This window comes from Mustela lutreola, chromosome 4, assembly GCF_030435805.1.
Source record: "Mustela lutreola isolate mMusLut2 chromosome 4, mMusLut2.pri, whole genome shotgun sequence".
NCBI classification, from domain to species: Eukaryota; Metazoa; Chordata; class Mammalia; order Carnivora; family Mustelidae; genus Mustela; species Mustela lutreola.
The window spans coordinates 84,131,272-84,139,807 of record NC_081293.1 but is presented as its reverse complement, the minus strand read 5'-3'; the positions used below and the strand labels follow the sequence as shown (position 1 = coordinate 84,139,807).

Here is an 8,536-nt window from a genome sequence, read left to right as displayed (position 1 = left end):
GAGCATTCTTACGTGACATCCTATTTGTCAGTAAAGCACTGTTCTATGCAAGAGGAAATAAAACTTATAAAAATTACATAATCATTTCCCCAATTCACCATGTAAACGAATCTGAAGGATAAAGAGCTGTCACATATTTGGGACCAGAACTGGGTATTAATGCTAAAACATAGCCTAAGCTATGTTTACCTATGGAATTCAGATAGTGGGAGTTGTAGGGGTCCCAGTGGGACCCTCCAGGAATAGATCTGCATGAGTCGGGGAGAAGTATTCTGGAGAAGTGGGAACACAAGCTCCTCTACTAATAAAACTTGGGTTGCAGAGGGAACGGATGCTTGTACATACGGCACAGGGTCTGGTAATCAAATTTGTTCCCCACCAGCATCCTAGTTCTAACTCTAAGTCTTGAGATTCAAAGATATTTGAAAGGCGGGGCTCAGTGGGTTAAAGCTTCTGCCTTCAGCTCAGGTCATGATCCCAGAGTCCTGGGATCGAGCCCCGCTGGGATTGAGCCCAGCATAGGGCTCTCTGCTCAGCAGGGAGCCTGCTTCCTCCTTTCTCTCTGCCTGCCTCTCTGCCTACTTGTGTCTGTCAAATAAATAAATAAAATCTTAAAAAAAAAAAGATATTTGAAAGGCATCTGAGATTAAAAATGGAAAAGACTGTTTATGTAGAATCCCTGGTCCCAGGCAGCTGTGCATTAGAATCCATACAAACAAGTAATCATATCAGAAAGCAAAGTCATGTATAGAGCAAAAATGACCCCATGGGGGTGGGGGGAGGGGCTGCAGTGTGTCAGTCGCAGCAGAGGGAGGTCCTTCATCAGGTGTCTGCCTGGAGTCTCGAGTCATAGCAAAACCCTTCTCCCTGACCAGGTGCGCTGACATCCAAGCCATGCAGAAAACACAGGGCTCCAAGGAACCTAGAGTTCATTTTGGAAACCCTTGACTCGGGGGCAGCTTTTGTGTTTTTGATGCAGCTATCCCATGAGCAAAGTTCTGAGAAATTGGTATCGCTTAAGCAGAACAGACGCAGCCCAGGTGAGGCATCTCATTGAAAATAAAACAAAGACTCTGTTTGGAAGTAGATGGTCTGACACAGAAAAGGGGCCCGAAACACACAATAATATTGGGGGAAAAAATCGCTGACCTTATATTGGAAAATCAATCACTGAAACAGGAAGTGAAGACTGGGTGTTTCTAGATTCTAGGACTTGAATGGAGAAAATGGTTTATCAGAGACAACATCTTAAAGCATCATTGTGAACTAAAAAGGACCTTAAATAAGCAAGTATCTAAAAATATCTGGGCCATTTAATAACATAATCTTCTGGATTTTCATCCATAAATTTAAAAAAGTAGATATCATCCTGTCATTTCTCACACGTTAGTGTGGCAGAATAGTTGAATCAGCAACACCCTAAGGCAGCATCCCAGGAGCAGGTAAGCTCTGCCTTCAGTGAGATGAGGACTCCCTGCCACGAGATGGTCTCACCAAAATGCATTGCCTCCCTGGGCAAGGGGGAAGTGACTCTGTGACAAGAACATTGCCCCTATGGGCGGACTTTGTGGTCAGTGTGCAAGCTGCCACTTGACTCTGATTCTCCCGAATTCCGTGATTTCTGAAAGATACTCCCCTTTCCATTTTACCCCCTAGGCCCCCCCCAACATCAAACACACTCTCGCAAAGAATCAGACACAGCAACTGGAAATAAAAAGAGTGACCACAGTTCTGCTTCTACGATGGCTGTTCATACAGCCCAAATGTGTTCTCAGACACTAAAAGCACCCGCCAAGAATGTGAGGTCACCAAATCAGAGTAATACATGACCAGGAAATGCCGCGTAAAGCACCCCTCTCAAGGTCACGCACCCCTCAGGATAACCTCCCTGACTTGTTTCCTGCCCAGCCTATAATACCGTTTCTGGAGCTCTGCTGCCGACTGATAAATCAGGTCTACTACAGAGTGAGGGTTTCCTGATGGGATACAGGCAACATGAATTTACTGTGAGGTGTACCTCCCCTTGTGGTTGGAATCCAGCTCAGAATGCCCCAGTGGCGATCCTCCATGACCAACTTAGGCACTCTAGTGACCTGGGTCCTTTACATGTTGAAGCAGCTACGAGGTGAGCAGCTATCTTAACCACCATGGCTGATTCTCAACAAAGAGAAATGGAATTAGAACATTCATCCCTGGGGAGGAAGAGCTGGTGGGTGTGTGGGGGGGTGCCGAAAATTTGATAGATTCCAGTCAAATATATAAGAGAGGTCTTCGATAATAAGCTGACTTGGTGGGCACTGGGGACTGGGCTAGCCAAGGTGGTGGGAAAGAGTTGAGTGCCAACAATATTCCCCTCAAGTGCCTGAATGGCACCCTTCGTGGCTACCTAACCAGATGTCTGAGAATCAGTGTGACAGACACCACTTACAAGGAAGGAGAGCAGGGAAAGGACATTTGCCTCCTAATGGCTAGTCTCTCATCTTCACACCAGGGACCGCCCTCATCTTTTCCCCACTACTTCAAAACGTGACCCTATTTCACACTAAATTCCTTTCTATTTTCCAGGGTGTTTCTGAACTCTCTAGAATAGAGATACACAGATCCATAAACCAAGAGCCCCCAAAGGGGTATTAGTTGTCAGAAGAAGTGCTGTCTCATTTTCCCCCCTTTTATGTGTGCAGCCCTGGGCTTTCTCCCTTGCACACACATGTGATTGATGGTATCTCCTGAATCCCGTAATCGTTCCAAACAGGTGTTTTGTTCCCTGACCTCTTCTTCAGTTGCAGGGAGTGAAGAGGGAGGAACGGAGGAAGGGAGAAAACATCCCACTCAATGTTAGTTTATCAGTCTATGTGGAAAAAAAGAAAATCAGTAGTCTTGCCTTGTACTTCCTTCCCTTCTGGAGACGGCCTGAAACCGTGGAGGAGAGGGATGTCATTTGGAAGATCTAAAAGTTACTTTCTTAAAAGAATCGGGGGAAATTAGAAGGGGAGGTGAGCCACAAGAGACTGCAGACTCTCTGAGAAACAAACTGATGGTTCTGGAGGGAAGGGGGTGGGGGGGAAGGATGAGCTTTGTCGTGGGAGCACTGGGTGTGGTGTGTAAACAGTGAATCTTGGAACACTGAATAATAAGATTTTTTAAAAAAATCAAAAGATCAAAAGAGAGGGAGACAAACCAAAAATACAGACTTTTATCTTTAGAGAACAAAATCTGGTTGCTAGAGGGCGTGGGGACTGGAGGGATGGGTGGAACAGGTGATGGGGATTAAGGAGTGCACCTGTCGTGACGAGCATGGGGTGAAGTATGGAGTTGTTTAATCACTATATTGTACACCTGAAACAAATATAACTTTGAATGTTAACTATATTAGAATAAAAATAAGGTTTAAGAATTAAGAAAAGAAAAAAGAAAGTAACTTTGTCAGTCAGTTCTTTGAAGGCAAGGAGCTGTGCTGGTTTATGACACAGTCAAAATGTCATAATTTGGCACCAACATCCTAACAGTTACTATGAAGACATCTTTGGCACACTGGTACTATACGCCAGAAATAACCATGTGGAGTAGGCTAGAATATTCCATCTGCAGGTCTTCTTAAAAACTCATGCCAATACTGCCCAGATGGGATGTGCACATAAAGCATAGGACTTACCATCTATTTTTACCATGAGTATTTTTTCGAAATTTTTTTTATCAGGTTGGCTCAGGGCTTTCTTTCTCTGTGCCTATTCCTTATTTACAAAAACCAATCTCCTCAACTGTCACGTTTTAAAATCCTGCCAGCTACTTTCCTATCAGATACGCCTCCAATGTCGCTAGAATTGTGCTTTCTACTCAAAGTTTTTTTTTTTTTTAAGATTTTATTTATTTATTTGACACTCAGAGATCGCAAGTAGGTAGAGAGGCAGGCAGAGAGAGGGGAGAAAGCAGGCTCCCTGCCGAGCAGAGAACGCGATGATGCAGGGCTCGATCCCAGGACCCTGGGATCATGACCTGAGCCAAAGGCAGAGGCTTAACCTACTGAGCCACTCAGGTGCCCTGAAGATTTTTTTTTTTTTAAATCGGAATAGGAATGATCAAGTATTGGTGTCCTCCACCCTTTAAAGAATTCCTTTTAGCTTCCTTTGAGAGATGAATACGGATCCTGCTGACGGCTAAAGATGCTCCGGTGTCGCCTGGGGTGCCGGGCACTATGATACTTGGATGATCTCTGTGTGTGCGTGTGTTTGTTTTGAGCATTTGGGTCGGTCTTTTCTGATGAGTGTACAGGAACATTTGTTATTTTACTGATGGCAGAATCAGAGTCTAAAGAACTAGTAGAGAAAGATAAACTGTATAGGAGAGGGCAGGGCTGGAACAGGAGACTCTTGTCTCTACACTCCCAAGCGTGTCCTAACCAAGTAATCACTGACAAATGCGCTAACTGGATTTCTTGGAAGGATTTTCTTAGAAGCATCTTGCCAAAGTCTAATTTTAGAGTTCAAGTGTTATTAGCACTTACACATTTCAAGGGGTTTGCAACTTCTCTAGGTGGGAAACATATTTCACTGCAGGGAACAGTCAAATGTTCTTCACGGGGTGTTTGTTGTGCTTTAATTTTCCCAGGGTCACTGCAAGGGAATACAGCTGCGCTCCCATGTTGAAGATGACACTTACCAGGCACAGTGTCCTCAGAGGGAGAAAGACATGAGTCAGAATGATCATATGACCCAGTAATTCTGCCCTTAGGTACATTCTCCAGGGGCCGAGAGCAGGGCCTTGAGTGGATGTTTGTAACGTGGCTATTCACAGCACCAGCGCTCACAGTAATTACTGGGTGAAACAACCCAAGGATCCGTAGGTGAATGAACTCCAAAGAAAACACAGTAGGTCCGGACAATGGCCCGTCACTCAGTCTCAAAGAGGAAGTTCTGCTTGACACAGACTGCCACACGAATGGACCTTGAGGACATCATGCAAAGTGAAACAAGCCAATCATGAAGAGAACTAGGGCGTACGATCCAAAGGCACCTAGTTTAGTGAAATTCATGGAGATAGAAAGCAGAATTCTGCTTGCCAGGAGCTGGGGGAGGGGGTGGAAAGTTCATGTTAAATGAGGACAGTTTTGGTCGGGGAGGACAAGAAAGTTCAGAGACCACTGCTGGTGATGGTCGCCGAACGATGTGAATGTACTTAATGCCACTGAACTCTCCACTTCAAATGGTAAAACTGGGAAAGATTTGTGTAATACATAGTTTATCTCTCTCTCTCTCTCTCTCTCACACACACACACACACACTCACACCAGGAGACAGAATGATTAACCTTGATCTGGAAGGAGAGAGATGGAGAAGTCTTCTCAGAGGACATGGCTTTGTCTTGAGAGATGAAGAGAGCTGTGGTAGATGAGACAGAAGAAAAAGGTATTCAGGGCTAAGGGGATAACGTCAGGACGTCATAAGGCAATTGCAAGGTCATATTCCAGGAAGAGCGACTTGTCCAGGCCCCTGGATATTTGCAGGTAAGTTACAGTAGATGAAGCCACAATGGCGGGGTGTGGGGACAGGTCTTGAATGCCCCGCCTGCCCTGCAAGATGTTTGAGATTTATTCTGCAGGCAGTGGGAAGCCACTGGAATCCTTTAAGCGTGGAGACGTGACCAAGCTTGCATTTTGGAAAGATGATGTTTGGCAGTTGTGTGAGGAATGGATTGGAGGGGAAAGACATGAGAAGCAGGGACTCTGGTGGTAAGATCATTGCAATAAGCCAAGGGAGGGATCACGAGGGCCCAGCTGAGAGGATGTGGGAGGGGAGGGGCCATTCAAAAGTTTTGGGGAAACACTGAGAAGTGGGGAAGAGGAGGCTCGTGCTGTGGGGGTGGCTCCCAGGCTTCAGCGTTGGCTTCATCCATTCCCCAGCCAGGCTGACCCATCCACAGGCTCTCCACGTCCCGGCTCAGAACAGTTGCTCAAGACCCACACAACCATGATCCTAGCCAGCGCTTGTTCTCGACTCCCGCACTCTACAATCCCATCTTCCACAGGATCCTCAGTTGCCTCCCAGCTGGGTGGGCGTTCTGGATCCTCTGAGCACTCCTTCGAATCTCCTCCAGACTCCCCACCTCCCCTTTTCTTATAACTCCAGCTGAGGGACTTGTTCCCTTCATAATTCCCCCACTCCTGTCTGTCCGTAGCTCTGTGCTCACTCCCTCTTCTTCACACACCAGCGTCTGGCCTCCAAGATAGAGGGCCAGGGAGAGACTTGAAATCTCCTTAGCACAGACTAGGGATATAACAGAGGCTGGAGGTCAGACGGTACTAGCAGCAAGGGGTGAGAGAGAGAAAGTGTGAGTGCCCTTGCAGTCTGCTGGGTTTCAGGCACCTGGGAGTCCACCTGCACCCGTTTATTAAACGAGTCCTTGGAGTTACAACGTGCCCCAGACCAACCATGTCAGTTTCCTGGCATCCAAGAACCAGAGCTGCAGTCTTTCTAGCGAGGGTCTTTGGCTCAGCCCACTCCCCAGACGTATCTTCATTCTCCTCCTCTTTCTGCACAGTACCAGACCACTCTCTGAGCAAGCAGCCTGTCGGGACCAGCTCCCGGGAGCCCCAGCACTGCCAGGACCCCATCTGCTAATCCCCTGACTCAGCGGTTCTTGAGTTCTCAGCCTGGCCCCAGCGGGCCCACCAGAGCGGCACACATGCTCATCTAGCGACCGGGAAGTCTCAGAAACACGGTCACCTACCTGCACGGTGATTCCCTCCTCCGGGTGAGTGAGGAACTCTTCCCTTTGGGAGCCCGACTGCAGGCTGATTAGCAACCAGCCTCTGGGTCAGCTGCAGAGAAATAGGTTCTCCTCCACACTGCGAAGCAATCTTTGGCGCTTGTTTGTAGTTAACTTCTGGCTTCCATTCAGCTTAGGGGAGGATCATTCTCCGGGCATCGTAAGAACGTGCACAGTTGAGTCAAAAAGCCCAAGAGATGGCAAAGGCAAAGCCTGCGGCACAGTCTGATGTCACCAGAGGAAGATATGGGAGCAGATGGGGAAGGCGGTAGCTCCATGGACTGCAAGAACCTCAGATCACAGCCTCCCCATGGAAGAACGAGTGAGCTGCTGAAAGAGGCAATGCACCAAACATGGGCACTGAAACTACTCTCATCCAAGCCAAACTGTCATTGGAAATGGCTGCGTGTCTGCCCGAGGCTGCTTTTGCATTTGGTGATGGAGCTAGGCAATGTCTGTGTTGCCAGGAAAGCGAGTGGCCCTCTCTGCCCCTGGCTCCTTGGCAGGTGGCCACATTCAGATCACATGGGGCATCTGGCAAATCAAGCCCAATTCCTTTGCAGTGGGGCTGCAGCAAGGATTTCCAGTTAGTAATTTCGTGGTGGCTCCTATGAGTCACGGCGCCCTGATTCTCCTGCAGAGGGGGAGGGCCTAAGTTTGTCCCAGAGAGGATCGTCATTACTCTGGATTTGAGAATTCTGCAGCCTTTGGAGGACAGAGAATGAAGCTAACCATGAGAAAGAGAATCCTGAGCCTCGCCACTGCCACCAGCCACCCGGTCGCAAACTTTCAGCCAACTCGTAGTGCAAATTTTTACCCTTCCTTTGTGCTTAAATCTGGCTCTCTCCTTTTTAAAGCTGCTAGTATTTCCAGTTTAAAATTTGGATTAAAAAGAAATACATCATAAAATGAAATGACTTTTTTATTAAAAACTGCTGTCGTCTTTTAAATCCCACACCTCTTATGGATTTCTGAATTTATAGTTTTATTTTCAAACCCATATGCAAGTACATATAAAAACAATCAGTCGCTCCCCTTTATTGAATATTTAAGTCAGGGTCTGGGCTAGCGCTTTACCAGCATTGTTTTTAATCTTCACAACAGTTCTGCCCCGGAGGTATTTTGTTCCCGTTTTACAGATAAGGAACCTGAGACTTGCCTGATGTCGCACTGCTTTTAAATGGTGGTACCAGCACTTGAGCCCAGTCCTGTTTAACTTCCAGTATCATGCTCTTAACTATAGCTTAGACTGCTTTCGGGGCGCCTGGGTGGCTCAGTGTGTTAAGCCTCTGCATTCGGCACAGGTCATGATCCCAGGGTCCTGGGATGGAGTCCCACATCGGGCTCTCTGCTCAGCAGGGAGCTTGCTTCCCCCTCCCCTCTCTGCCTGCCTCTCTGCCTACTTGTGATCTCTGTCAAATGAATAAATAAAATCTTTTAAAAAAAAAAGATTAGACTGCTTTCTGTGTGTGTGTGTGTGTGATACGTATGTATCTACAGACATCATAGTACATGTGCAGTAAATATTTGTTGAGTCACTATTATATACTATCTGTATTTGCTCAGAACTCTTAGGATTGTTGCTGTACCTGGAAATTGATACCAAGCATACTATTTTCCAGATGAGAGCTAAAGAAATTCATATTACAACATCACAGTGGAACCTAGAACAGCAGCTTTCAAAGTAGATGCTTATAATCGAGGTCACCACATCATTTACGGTTCTCAATTCCCATGCCTGCCTGAGCACTGAAACACCTGGCACAGTCTTCAT

General features: G+C 46.8%; 1 long non-coding RNA gene across 1 annotated transcript; it reads left to right on the top strand.

Annotated features, from left to right (window-relative positions):
- The first annotated feature begins 4,107 nt into the window (after positions 1 to 4,107).
- LOC131829048 (uncharacterized) lies at positions 4,108 to 8,222 on the top strand. The gene is made up of 2 exons (XR_009352694.1): positions 4,108 to 6,747; positions 6,895 to 8,222. It is a non-coding gene; the product is annotated as an uncharacterized LOC131829048 (long non-coding RNA).
- The last annotated feature ends 314 nt before the right edge of the window (positions 8,223 to 8,536 follow it).